Here is a 12,737-nt window from a genome sequence, read left to right on the forward strand (position 1 = left end):
GAGGATACAACTTGCATTGTTAAATTCAGAGCTCGAAGCGCTATTACACCAAGGAACCAGGTTGTTGGATTGAGAGTTCAAAGTGCCTACCATTACACCATGGAACTGTATAGTTGAATTCGTAGTCTAAAGTATTGACAATTCATGGAACTGATTATATAATTTGAAACATTAATCACAAAAATAGGTTCTTAAATTTCCCCATATCATAACTATTCAGTGTAGCCAATCATAAAAACATGTGCTTGGGCTAAACACAAAAGCAAATAATTATTGATAGTTCATTGTACTAGAAAATAATCATAATCATGATGGTAATACATAGTAATAATGCTGTTACCAAATATCATGCTTATATAACAACCACAGTTTTAGGTTACGTCATTAAAATATTTGGGAATTTTATCTAAATGTAACTGGTTCCATGGTGTAATGGTTAGCACTTTGGACTCTGAATCCAACAATCCGAGTTCGAGTCTCGGTGGGACCTGCTAGTGATGCACTTTTCCCGAACCGAAACATCTAAAGTTCAGTTGAGCTGATGGGATCAATTCAAACCCAAAGTAACAAGTTGGCAGAGTGGGAAAGAGGAGGGATGGATATGATGAAGTACATGGAGGCCATTGGTTTGGAATTAGAAATGAAGATGTAGTGGAGTATGTATTGGAGATTTTGGTAAAACACTATAATTAGCAAATTATTACCTCTAAATGATTGTACTGTAAAATTATCATAATAGCATTAGTAACCCCCGGAATCAGATTTTTGTATTTAGAGTTTTAAGTGATAACCATTACACCATGGAAAAAGATTGTTAGATTTAGAGATTAAAGTACTAAACAGTAGGCTACACTATGGAGACTGATTTAAAGTGCTAACATGAAACTGATTATATGATTTGAAGCATTAATTATAAACATAGACGGCCTGATTATTCGTGTTATAACATTTCACTCTCGTTAGTTGTAGACATGAAAATTAGTCAGACACAATCTAGCTAATAATTACAGATAGTTCATTGTACTTAAATTAATCACAATCCTAATAGAAACTTATAATAACTGTGCTTACACCAGACGTCATGTTTATATAGTCGACCCCAGTTTTATATCGACATGAAAAAATTTGGGAATTTTATCTGTATTTAACCGGTTCCATGGTGTAATGGTTAGCACTTTGGACTCTGAATCCAACAATCCGAGTTCGAGTCTCGGTGGGACCTGCTAGTGATGCACTTTTCCCGAACCGAAACATCTAAAGTTCAGTTGAGCTGATGGGATCAATTCAAACCCAAAGTAACAAGTTGGCAGAGTGGGAAAGAGAAGGGATGGATATGATGAAGTACATGGAGGCCATTGGTTTGGAATTAGAAATGAAGATGTGGTGGAGTATGTATTGGAGATTTTGGTAAAACACTATAACTAGCAAATTATTACCGCTAAATTATTGTACTGTAAAATTATCATAATAGCATTAGTAACCCCCGGAATCAGATTTTTGTATTTAGAGTTTTAAGTGATAACCATTACACCATGGAAAAAGATTGTTAGATTTAGAGATTAAAGTACTAAACAGTAGGCTACACTATGGAGATGGATTTAAAGTGCTAACATGAAACTGATTATATGATTTGAAGCATTAATTATAAACATAGACGGCCTGATTATTCGTGTTATAACATTTCACTCTAGTTAGTTGTAGACAAGAAAATTAGTCAAACACAATCTAGCTAATAATTACAGATAGTTCATTGTACTTAAATTAATCACAATCCTAATGGAAACTTATAATAACAGTGCTTACACCAGACGTCATGTTTATATAGTCGACCCCAGTTTTATATCGACATGAAAAAATTTGGGAATTTTATCTGTATTTAACCGGTTCCATGGTGTAATGGTTAGCACTTTGGACTCTGAATCCAACAATCCGAGTTCGAGTCTCGGTGGGACCTGCTAGTGATGCACTTTTCCCGAACCGAAACATCTAAAGTTCAGTTGAGCTGATGGGATCAATTCAAACCCAAAGTAACAAGTTGGCAGAGTGGGAAAGAGAAGGGATGGATATGATGAAGTACATGGAGGCCATTGGTTTGGAATTAGAAATGAAGATGTGGTGGAGTATGTATTGGAGATTTTGGTAAAACACTATAACTAGCAAATTATTACCGCTAAATGATTGTACTGTAAAATTATCATAATAGCATTAGTAACCCCCGGAATCAGATTTTTGTATTTAGAGTTTTAAGTGAACCATTACACCATGCTAAAAGATTGTTAGATTTAGAGATTAAAGTACTAAACAGTAGGCTACACTATGGAGATGGATTTAAAGTACTAACATGAAACTGATTATATGATTTGAAGCATTAATTATAAACATAGACGGCCTGATTATTCGTGTTATAACATTTCACTCTAGTTAGTTGTAGACAAGAAAATTAGTCAAACACAATCTAGCTAATAATTACAGATAGTTCATTGTACTTAAATTAATCACAATCCTAATAGAAACTTATAATAACAGTGCTCACACCAGACGTCATGTTTATATAGTCGACCCCAGTTTTATATCGACATGAAAAAATTTGGGAATTTAATCTGTATTTAACCGGTTCCATGGTGTAATGGTTAGCACTTTGGACTCTGAATCCAACAATCCGAGTTCGAGTCTCGGTGGGACCTGCTAGTGATGCACTTTTCCCGAACCGAAACATCTAAAGTTCAGTTGAGCTGATGGGATCAATTCAAACCCAAAGTAACAAGTTGGCAGAGTGGGAAAGAGAAGGGATGGATATGATGAAGTACATGGAGGCCATTGGTTTGGAATTAGAAATGAAGATGTGGTGGAGTATGTATTGGAGATTTTGGTAAAACACTATAACTAGCAAATTATTACCGCTAAATGATTGTACTGTAAAATTATCATAATAGCATTAGTAACCCCCGGAATCAGATTTTTGTATTTAGAGTTTTAAGTGATAACCATTACACCATGGAAAAAGATTGTTAGATTTAGAGATTAAAGTACTAAACAGTAGGCTACACTATGGAGATGGATTTAAAGTGCTAACATGAAACTGATTATATAATTTGAAGCATTATTTATAAACATAGACGGCCTGATTATTCGTGTTATAACATTTCACTCTAGTTAGTTGTAGACATGAAAATTAGTCAAACACAATCTAGCTAATAATTACAGATAGTTCATTGTACTTAAATTAATCACAATCCTAATAGAAACTTATAATAACAGTGCTTACACCAGACGTTATGTTTATATTGTCGACCCCAGTTTTATATCGACATGAAAAAATTTGGGAATTTTATCTGTATTTAACCGGTTCCATGGTGTAATGGTTAGCACTTTGGACTCTGAATCCAACAATCCGAGTTAGTACCTATTATTATGGTACTTGCCCCTAACCCCAAAAAAGTAAAGTAAAGGTCAGCTGATATTAATCAAACCCCGAGTTAAAATTAGTTGAATTCAATTTGTGGGCATTCAATTCCAGTCCTGAAACATTAGAAAGTTCAAGTGTTTTTGTCATAAAACATTGTTATTGAGAATTGGCTGTAAAATACAGAGCCATTACTAGTTCTATTACAGTTACTTATAATTTCCATTGTTTACCTCTGGTTTACATTTTTATTTTGTTTATAAACTGGCAGAGCAAATAAAATACGAATTATGAAAAGAAATAAATGAGTAGTTTATCCACTGGGAAGCAATATATCCATCTTTCAAAATAGAAGAGAGTAGCAACTAGATATATTGTAAGTTTTAAGAATTGTAAATGTGCATTTCCTAATAAAAGATGAAAAAATTGTAACCAGAAATATTTCTTTGCTATATTTCCCCCAAGATCTTGATGAATCACTGGCAGCAGGGTGACAAATTGGGTTGAAGGCATTAGACAAATTGTTTCTTCAGCTTCTACTCCTAATACCTGGTGGATGATCTTATTGGAATTAGTATGGAGCGGCATGGGTCACTTCCCTTAGTTAGACAGACACTGTGGATCACAAGTAACTGGCTATCCTTTGATGAATCTAGCCAATGAATCTTCTGTGGTTGAGGCCCTTTGCGTCAATAGGCGTAGGAGGAGATGAAGATGATGATGATATAAATTTTAAAAACTGTAAATATGTATTTCGTAACAAAAGATAAAAAAAAGTGTAAGCAGAAATATTTCTTTGCTTTAGTGCCCACATAGATCTTGATGAAGTCAGTGGCAGCAGGGTGACGAATTGGGTTTAAGTCATTAGACAAATTGTCTTCGGCTTCTACTCCTGATGGCTGGTGGATGATCTTATTAGAATTAGTATGGAGCGGTAGGGGTCACTTGCCTTAGATAGGCACTGCGCATCACAAGTAACTGGCTATCCTTCGATGAATCTAGCCAGTAAATCCTCTATGGTTGAGGCCCTTTGCGTCAATAGGCGTAAGAGATGATGATGATGATGACCTCTTTATCATTTAATGATTGCTAGTAAGTAAGGTATACACATATTTCCTTACAAATTTGAAAAAAAAAAAAAAACTTCAGTAAAAGTTTTATATCAATAAATTAGTTATATGAATAGAAGAAATACTACAACGAAGTACTCTTATTAAGATTATAGTGAAGTTCAACAATCGTAAATCCCACTGAGACTCGAACTGACAATGTTGAATTCAGAGTTTAAAGTGCCAACTATCACACCAAGGAACCAGGTTTTTGGATTGAGAGTTCAAAATCCCTAACATTACACCATAGAACTGTATTGTTGGTTTCATAGTCTTAAGTATTGATAATTACCAAGGAACCGATTACATAACTTGAAGCATTAATCACAAAATAGGTTCTTGACTTTCCCCATTACTGAGTCACATTACTATAGTCCCTCATAAAGACATGAACTTTAGTTAAACACAAAAGCAAATAATTACCAATAGTTCATTGTACTAAAAGTAATCTTAATCTTGATGGTAACTCGTAATAATAATGCTGTTACCAAATATCAAACTTATATAACAACCACAGTTTTAGGTTATAAATATTTGTGAATTTTGTCTGAATGTAACTGGTTCCATGGTGTAATGGTTAGCACTGGACTCTGAATCCAACAATACTTTTCCCGAACCTAAAAATGTAAAGTTCAGATCATCTGATATCAATCCAAAACTATTGTTACAATGTATAGATCATGTGATATGTCAGCTGATGTAAGATTCTACCGAAGCTGGAATTCGGCTATACTATGAAAACACAGATAAATGGATTCAGAGATTTGAGTACTAGCTGTTACACCGTTGAACTAGATTGTTGGATTCACAGTCTAGCTTGTTGGATTCATCGTCTGCTGTAGCAGTTGACAATTACACTGTGGAAATTACTATGAAAATTATTATTATTATTAGAATAATAATATGAAGCATTAATCACAAACATACGTTTCTAATTTTCCCCATATCATAAACATACGCTGTAGTCAGTCATTAAAAACATGAAATTTGCTAAAATTATTATAGACAGTTAATTGTACTAGAAAATAATCATTTTACTAATAGTAATTCATGGCGATAGTGTTACAAAATATGATGTTTATATAAAAAACCTCGTTATAGGTCATGACATAAAAATATTTGGGATTTTTGTCTCGAATAACCAGTTACTTGTGTAATGGTTAACATTTTGCAATCTGAATCCAACAATCTAAGGTTAAGTATAGGGGAGGGGGGTTGGGTCACAATATTGCTGTGCTTAACTTCAACCTTGAATAGTAAATTTCATCACTTTTTTTTACTTTTGAAAACTGTTGGTTTCAAGTTAGAAGTGTTTTAATTTATTTAGTTGTCTTTCGACCCCAGTTTTTTAAGAAGTATTGGTATTATTGTGTTATTTCACATCTTGCATCAAGCAAATTTCTATATAGTATCGTTTAGTGTAGTAGTTAGCCTAATTCTTTTTTTCTAATTTTCCTTCATGATCAACTAACGGCGAGATTATATATAGATCAATAAGGTTTTTCATATTTTTTTTTTTGTAAGAATTCCCAGTAAAATATAGGGCCAAGTTAGTCGCATTTTTGTTGGTTATAATTGCATTTGTGCATTTCTTGTCATACGGAGGCCACTATTAAGAATTTACGCTAATTCTTTTAAGAAATAACGTCCTAAAAATAACTGTTCCTTAACTTTCTCAAAAGTAGTCTTGTAATGATAACTATGTATTACACAAATACTACAAAAGGACTATTGCACTCCAATTCAGAAATCTTTGCAATTTTGTCAAAATATAGTAATTAAAGGTTACTCCGAGACGCCTACTGCCATTGTTGGATTCAGATTCAATAGTTTTAACCATTACCCCCATTGAACCAGATTGTTGGATTTATATTTTGAAGTGGTAACCATTTCACAAATGGAGGACAATTACACCATGGAGCTAGTTGTATAAGTAGAAGCATTTATTACAAACATAGGTGCCTAATATATTTCATATAACATTTTACTGTCGTCAGTTATAAAAAACATGAATTTTGATGAAGCACCAAGGATCCAAAAATTAACCTTGGTGACTGTTTTAGAAATTAATCACAATACTGTTATCATACATATATCATCTGTATATAGATGACCCCAGTTTTAGGCCATGGCATGAAAAAAATGGGAATTTAGTCCGTATGTAACCATTTCCATTGTGTAATGATTAGCACTTTGGACTGAATCCAACAAACAGAGTTCAAATCTCGGTGGGTTCTATTGATACTGTATTATTAACTAACGTGAAAAAGTAAAGTTCAGGTAAGGTAATATTAATGAATTTTAAGATAGACTTGTGACTAGTTTTATAAATAGAAAGTTTTAAGTATTATTGGGATATTTTACCTCTTATTACAAGAGAACTTCTAATGAGGGGTATTTTATTGTTGCAATATGACCGGTTTCCTAATATTTTCGGTAATTTTCCTTTAAATATCTTATTTATATATGCAAAATTTTTTATCAAAAAATTATTAGTGAGAATTTCCAATAAAATATAGAGCTATTTCTGGTTGCATAACGGTTGGTTATAATGTCCCTCGTGTAGCCTACCTCTTATCACCTAAGGCCTACTAGCAACTACCTGACTTGTTTCTAGTTAAAATTGATATTTAAAAGTAAATTTCTATAAGAGTCTTGTAACAATAACTTTATGAATTAAACAGTTACTACAAAGAAATGGGTAATATTTCATAAGTAAGGGCTACACACACTACAATGCCCATCACTATTTTCAACATCACGGCAATGTATATAAATTGAAGGTCCCACCAAGTTTCGAATTGGATGGTTGGAAACAGGAGTCCAGAGATCTAAGCATGTCACCATGGAACCAGACTATTTGGATTCAAAGTGCTATCCATTACACCATGGAAATGGAATCTTTGATACAGAGTTTAAAGTGCTAACCATTACCTCATGAAAATGAAATCTTTGATAATGAGTTCAAAAGGCTAATCATTACTCCATGGAAATGAAATCTTTGATAATGAGTTCAAAGTGCTAACCATTACACCAGGGAAATTAAATTTGTGATGCAGAGTTCGAAGCGCTAACCATTACACCATGGAAATGAAGTCTTTGATGCAGAGTTCAAAGCTCTAACCATTACACCGTGGAAATTAAATCTTTGATACAGAGTTCAAAGTGCTAACTATTACACCATGGAAATGGAATCTTTGATACAGAGTTCAGAGTGTTAACTATTACACCATGGAAATGAAATCTGTGATACAGAGTTCAAAGTGCTAACTATTACACCATGGAAATTAAATCTTTGATACTGAGTTCAAAGTCCTAACCATTACTTCATGGAAGTGAAATCTTTGATACAGAATTCAAAATGCTAACCATTACTCCATGGAAATGAAATCTTTGATAATGAGTTCAAAGTGCTAACCATTACACAATGGAAATGAAGTCTTTGATACAGAGTTCAAAGTGCTAACCATTACACCATGAAAATGAAATCATTGATACAGAGTTTAAAGTGCTTACCATTACACCATGGAAATGAAATCTTTGATGATGAGTTCAAAGTGCTAACCATTACACCATGCAAATTAACTCTTTGATACAGAATTCAAAGTGTTAGCCATTACACCATGCAAATGAAATCTTTGATGCAGAGTTCAGTGTTAACCATTATGCTTTGGAACAAAGATGCTCTATTCATAGTTCATGTGCTGACAGTTATGCAATGAAAACAAATATGTCAGTTGAAGAATTAATTTGAAGCATAGGGACCCAACTTTACTTGTGTCATAACCTTTCACAGTAGTTATTCATAAAGATATGAACTTTACTAAAACGCAAACTCGCAAAAATTACCCTTGATCAATGGTAGTAGAAATTAACTACAGTTCTATTAGCAACTTGTACTAACAGTGCTGTTTTAAATATTTCATTCTACCTTTTTTCGAGTATTGTTCTCCTGTCTTTGGCTGCCGAATCTCATCTTAATGTTTTGGACAAAAACATGCAGTTTATTAAATTTCTTATTCCTAATCGTTCAGTTAGTTATTTATGCATATTGCTTAAGATTTTTCATAACTCTGACCATTCTTTGCATTCAGAACTTCCCAGACTGTGCCATCCTGTACGTAATACTAGGTATGCAGTTAATTCTAACAGTCTTACCTTCTCCATCATAAGGTTCAATACACACAGTATTCTAGAAGTGTTTCCAGCTGTGATCAGATAATGGAATGATCTACCTAATCTCTTGAACTTCTAAAGTTCAAACTTTAGCGAATGTTTTAATGTTGAACAGGCTGACATAAGTCTGTCTTCATAGTTTATATATGACATCTATTTTAACGTTGTTAATTATCGTACAGTATTTTTTATTTATTTATCCATTGCTTCTCATATATAGTTTATTTCATTGTTTCCTTTCCTTACTGGACCCTTTTCCACGTTGGAGTCCTTGGGCTTATAGCCTCGTGCTTTTTCAGCTAGGGCTGTAGCTTAGGTAGTAATAGTAATCCTCATCCTCATCATTATCATCATCATCGGGAACTCCGAACTCCACCGCTGATAGTGGAGGAATGCTTATGACCAAGTTTATAAAAAGAAATATATTCATTCCCATATGATTTTAGTTAACATATGGACATTATCATAAATACTTAATAAATTGGTCCTGTCTTTCAATGTTTTGTATTTCTCGTGAAATGTGTCCGATACAATTTTTTTTTTTTTCATTTCTCAGAAGCTTTTGTTGGTGTTGTCGAATTATACTGACTCGAAACTACTTCTATTAACCTAATTTACAGAAATATTTATTCTCCGGAGGATTTTTGCGGATTTCTGAACCAAAAGTAATTGGTAAATCATTCCCTGAATTTAAAATTCTGTGGTCACCATTTTTATATTTTCATTGTACCCTATTTGTTCTTTGCTTATTACTTAATTGTTATTTAACCTTTTGATATAAATTTAAATGTCTCTTTGCAATCCTTTCGCCAGTCTTTCTGATCGTTGGTAATGCTGATAAAGCATCCAAAGAACTTGTTGATCAGTTCTCTTCACATACATTATTCCTTTTAGGTAATGCGGAAATGTGCCTTGTACCAAGTTTCATTCTGAAAACGGCAAGTTTAGACTTCAGGTATGTAACATTTGATTTTCATTTAGAAAATTAATGCTCATTACAAAAAGTGGTTTTGATATTTAGGTGGATTTTTTATATAGTTGCGTGTTTTATTAGGTACACATGAACATGTTTATCTAACGCCATCTCTGATTTTTTCATATAAAAGATACATATTTGATCAGTGGAAATTACAGTTTTCGGCTGGCATAGGAAACCGTATATCTCGGAAATTGTTCACTTGTGCTATTTCATTGGCCCTTGAGATCTCAGACTTATTCTGATTTTTATGTTAACCATTTTTATTGTTGTTTATCTTTCAATTTACAGACTTTTATTCGAATCAGAGGTTTTTTGTCTTATTCCTAACCTTTAACATTTGATTGGATCTAGAACAAATAAAACATGTTCATACAAATAAAATTTAAATGTTTATTAACAACGGAGAATGTGTAATTTTTACCATTCTCTCTCTCTCTCTCTCTCTCTCTCTCTCTCTCTCTCTCTCTCTCTCTCTCTCTCTCTCTCTCGCTCTCTCTCTCTCTCTCTCTCTCTCTCTCTCTCTCTCTCTCTCTCTCGTATAATGGATAATGTTTGTTCCAATGTCTCCGAAATGCGATAATCCTGTATCTCTTGGCAACTTTGGAGTACAGAGTAGTTTCTTAAGAATAATGTCCATTAAGGAGGATTTAGTTTGATTTTGGATTTGGTTTTATATACTGGCGATGGCCATAAATTTGTTTATCACTGGGGATTCATTAGCTCGTTCCGGCTATTTGCCCTTGAAATTGTTTTATAGTTTCTGACAATACTTTAATTACAGGTTGGGCATTGCTTCCTGCAAATCAAGGGCTACCCAGGGTGGAAAGGTTTAGTCACTAAACCTTCCCTCGACGGTAACCCTGAATTAAAAGTAAACAAAATTGGTGTATGGGGAACATTAGGTTGGCTACTCCTGGTTTTAGTTTCTATTGTCCCTTTAGGGAATAGATTTCTGTTTCATTTTAAAAGTGAGAGTCCGACGTTTCTTCTTATTTTCCAGAGGGAAATAGTTTCCTGTGACTAATTTCAGCCACCAGAAATAAAAAATGCTTGTTGACATTCATTGCTTGCCATCTCAAATTGCTTCTTGGAAGTTCATTGCCGGGATTACCTTGAAATCTGCTTCACTGTTAGAGGTGTTTTCAGATTCGCTATTTTTACTTACTTCGTCGTAAACCATTTGTATTTAGATATTTCCAATAGATTTGGTTTTGATTTTAGATTATTTACTTTAAACCTTGATTTCATACTCCTGTATCGGGTGCCACCCTAGTATCAAATCCCCGAAATTATTCTCTCTCTCTCTCTCTCTCTCTCTCTCTCTCTCTCTCTCTCTCTCTCTCTCTCTCTCTCTCTCTCTCTCTCTCTCTCTGCGATTTATATTTTCCCCAATTGCTTTTTCGTTTCGATGAGAACCGAGACTGGCCACAAGGTTGAAAAAGTGGACACATTCTCGGGTAATGAGAGACTCTACAGGGAATGACAAGGCACGATTTTGAAATCCGAGTAAAATTTTTAATTCTAAGTTGCTTGAAAGATTACAGTTTGGGCCTGGAGATGACTTGGCCTGTATTGAAACTAGACCCAGTGAAGAAAATGACATGGGATGTTACGTCAGGTTCATAAATGCTTGAAGCAGTAAACTTTGTATAACGACTTTGAGAAAATTAAAAGTTATAGAGATAAAATTTAAGTGGATTAACTGGTCAAGTAATGTAGCAATACCCGGACTTGAATCTGGTTTAACCATGTTTGTTGATAAGTTTAATTTGATTTAAAAGTTGCGCTGTATTTGACTAGCTGGTATTCAATAAAATGTCTATGGAAAGATTGTTGGTTTAAAACGGATAACAGAAAAATGGTCGAACGAGTTACATGACGCGAAGAAGTCGTACTTTGTCTTTTCACGCATCAAAATGTTACAAAATGGGTTGACTGAAAGATGTTTGGTGTGTGAGATGATGTACTGAAACTAGTTTGATATTCATGAGTTTAGGTCCTTATTTTAAGTGGTGTGTTGGTTACTCACAGTTACTAAATCTAATTGAAATGAGATGAAATCGTACGTACGAACACGAACGTTACAAGAAGCTGGTATTTGTGATTCTCTATTTGAACATTGTAAATTCGACTTACAGTGAGCGGGAATTATATGAATGGTTAAGTTTCAATCTTAAGTGGATTCATATACTTGACAAGTAATTGCAGTGTTGGCGATGTCCAAATATAGGTGTGCAAGGAACCTATGCTCCTTTCCGTATTATATTTATTTTAAACGCTTAGTTTTGCTATGTAGGTATTTTATTTAATAAAGTGGACTAGAGGAATCGTGGCTGAAATGTAAAATGTGTTATGTTTAATGGTAATATTTGTTTTCATTCCATTTTCAGGTGGTGACAGTTGTCTTTCTATTCATGGAGTCAAATTTCTTTTAATGGAAATGGCATACTTTTGGCTATATATACATATATACAGTATATATATATATATATATATATATATATATATATATATATATGTATATATATATATATATATATATATATGTATATATATATATATATATATATATATATATATATATATATATGTATGTATATTTATGTTACTTGGTAAGTTACAACCCTAGTTGGAAAAGCAGGATACTATAAGCCCAAGGGCTCCAACAGGGAAAAGAGCCCCATTAGGAAAGGAAATAAAGAAAAAACTTCGATATCTTTAAGAATGACATTAAAATAAATCTTTCATATATAAACTATAAACACTTAAAAATAACAAGAGGAAGAGAAATAAGTATGCCCGAGTGTACCCTCAGGCTAGAGAACTCTAACCCAAGACAGTGGAAGACCATGGTACAGAGGCTATGGCACTTCCCTGGACTAGAGAAAAATGGTTTGATTTTGGAGTGTCCTTCTCCTAGAAGAGCTGCTTACCATAGCTCTTCTACTCTTACCAATAGGCAAGTAGCCACTGATCTATTACAGTGCAGCAGTTAACCCTTTGAGAGAAAATAATTGTTTGGTAATCACACTTTTGTTAAGTGTCTGAGAACAGAGGAAAATATTTATAG

At 33.5% G+C, this 12,737-nt stretch overlaps 4 non-coding genes across 4 annotated transcripts; all 4 read left to right on the forward strand.

Annotated features, from left to right (window-relative positions):
• The first annotated feature begins 418 nt into the window (after positions 1–418).
• Positions 419–490, forward strand: TRNAQ-CUG (transfer RNA glutamine (anticodon CUG)). Its single transcript has one exon. It is a non-coding gene; the product is annotated as a tRNA-Gln (tRNA).
• A 660-nt stretch (positions 491–1,150) lies between these two features.
• TRNAQ-CUG (transfer RNA glutamine (anticodon CUG)) lies at positions 1,151–1,222 on the forward strand. Its single transcript has one exon. It is a non-coding gene; the product is annotated as a tRNA-Gln (tRNA).
• Positions 1,223–1,882: 660 nt separating this feature from the next.
• TRNAQ-CUG (transfer RNA glutamine (anticodon CUG)) lies at positions 1,883–1,954 on the forward strand. Its single transcript has one exon. It is a non-coding gene; the product is annotated as a tRNA-Gln (tRNA).
• A 658-nt stretch (positions 1,955–2,612) lies between these two features.
• TRNAQ-CUG (transfer RNA glutamine (anticodon CUG)) lies at positions 2,613–2,684 on the forward strand. Its single transcript has one exon. It is a non-coding gene; the product is annotated as a tRNA-Gln (tRNA).
• Positions 2,685–12,737: the final 10,053 nt, after the last annotated feature.

This window comes from Palaemon carinicauda, chromosome 1, assembly GCF_036898095.1.
Source record: "Palaemon carinicauda isolate YSFRI2023 chromosome 1, ASM3689809v2, whole genome shotgun sequence".
Classification (NCBI taxonomy): domain Eukaryota; kingdom Metazoa; phylum Arthropoda; class Malacostraca; order Decapoda; family Palaemonidae; genus Palaemon; species Palaemon carinicauda.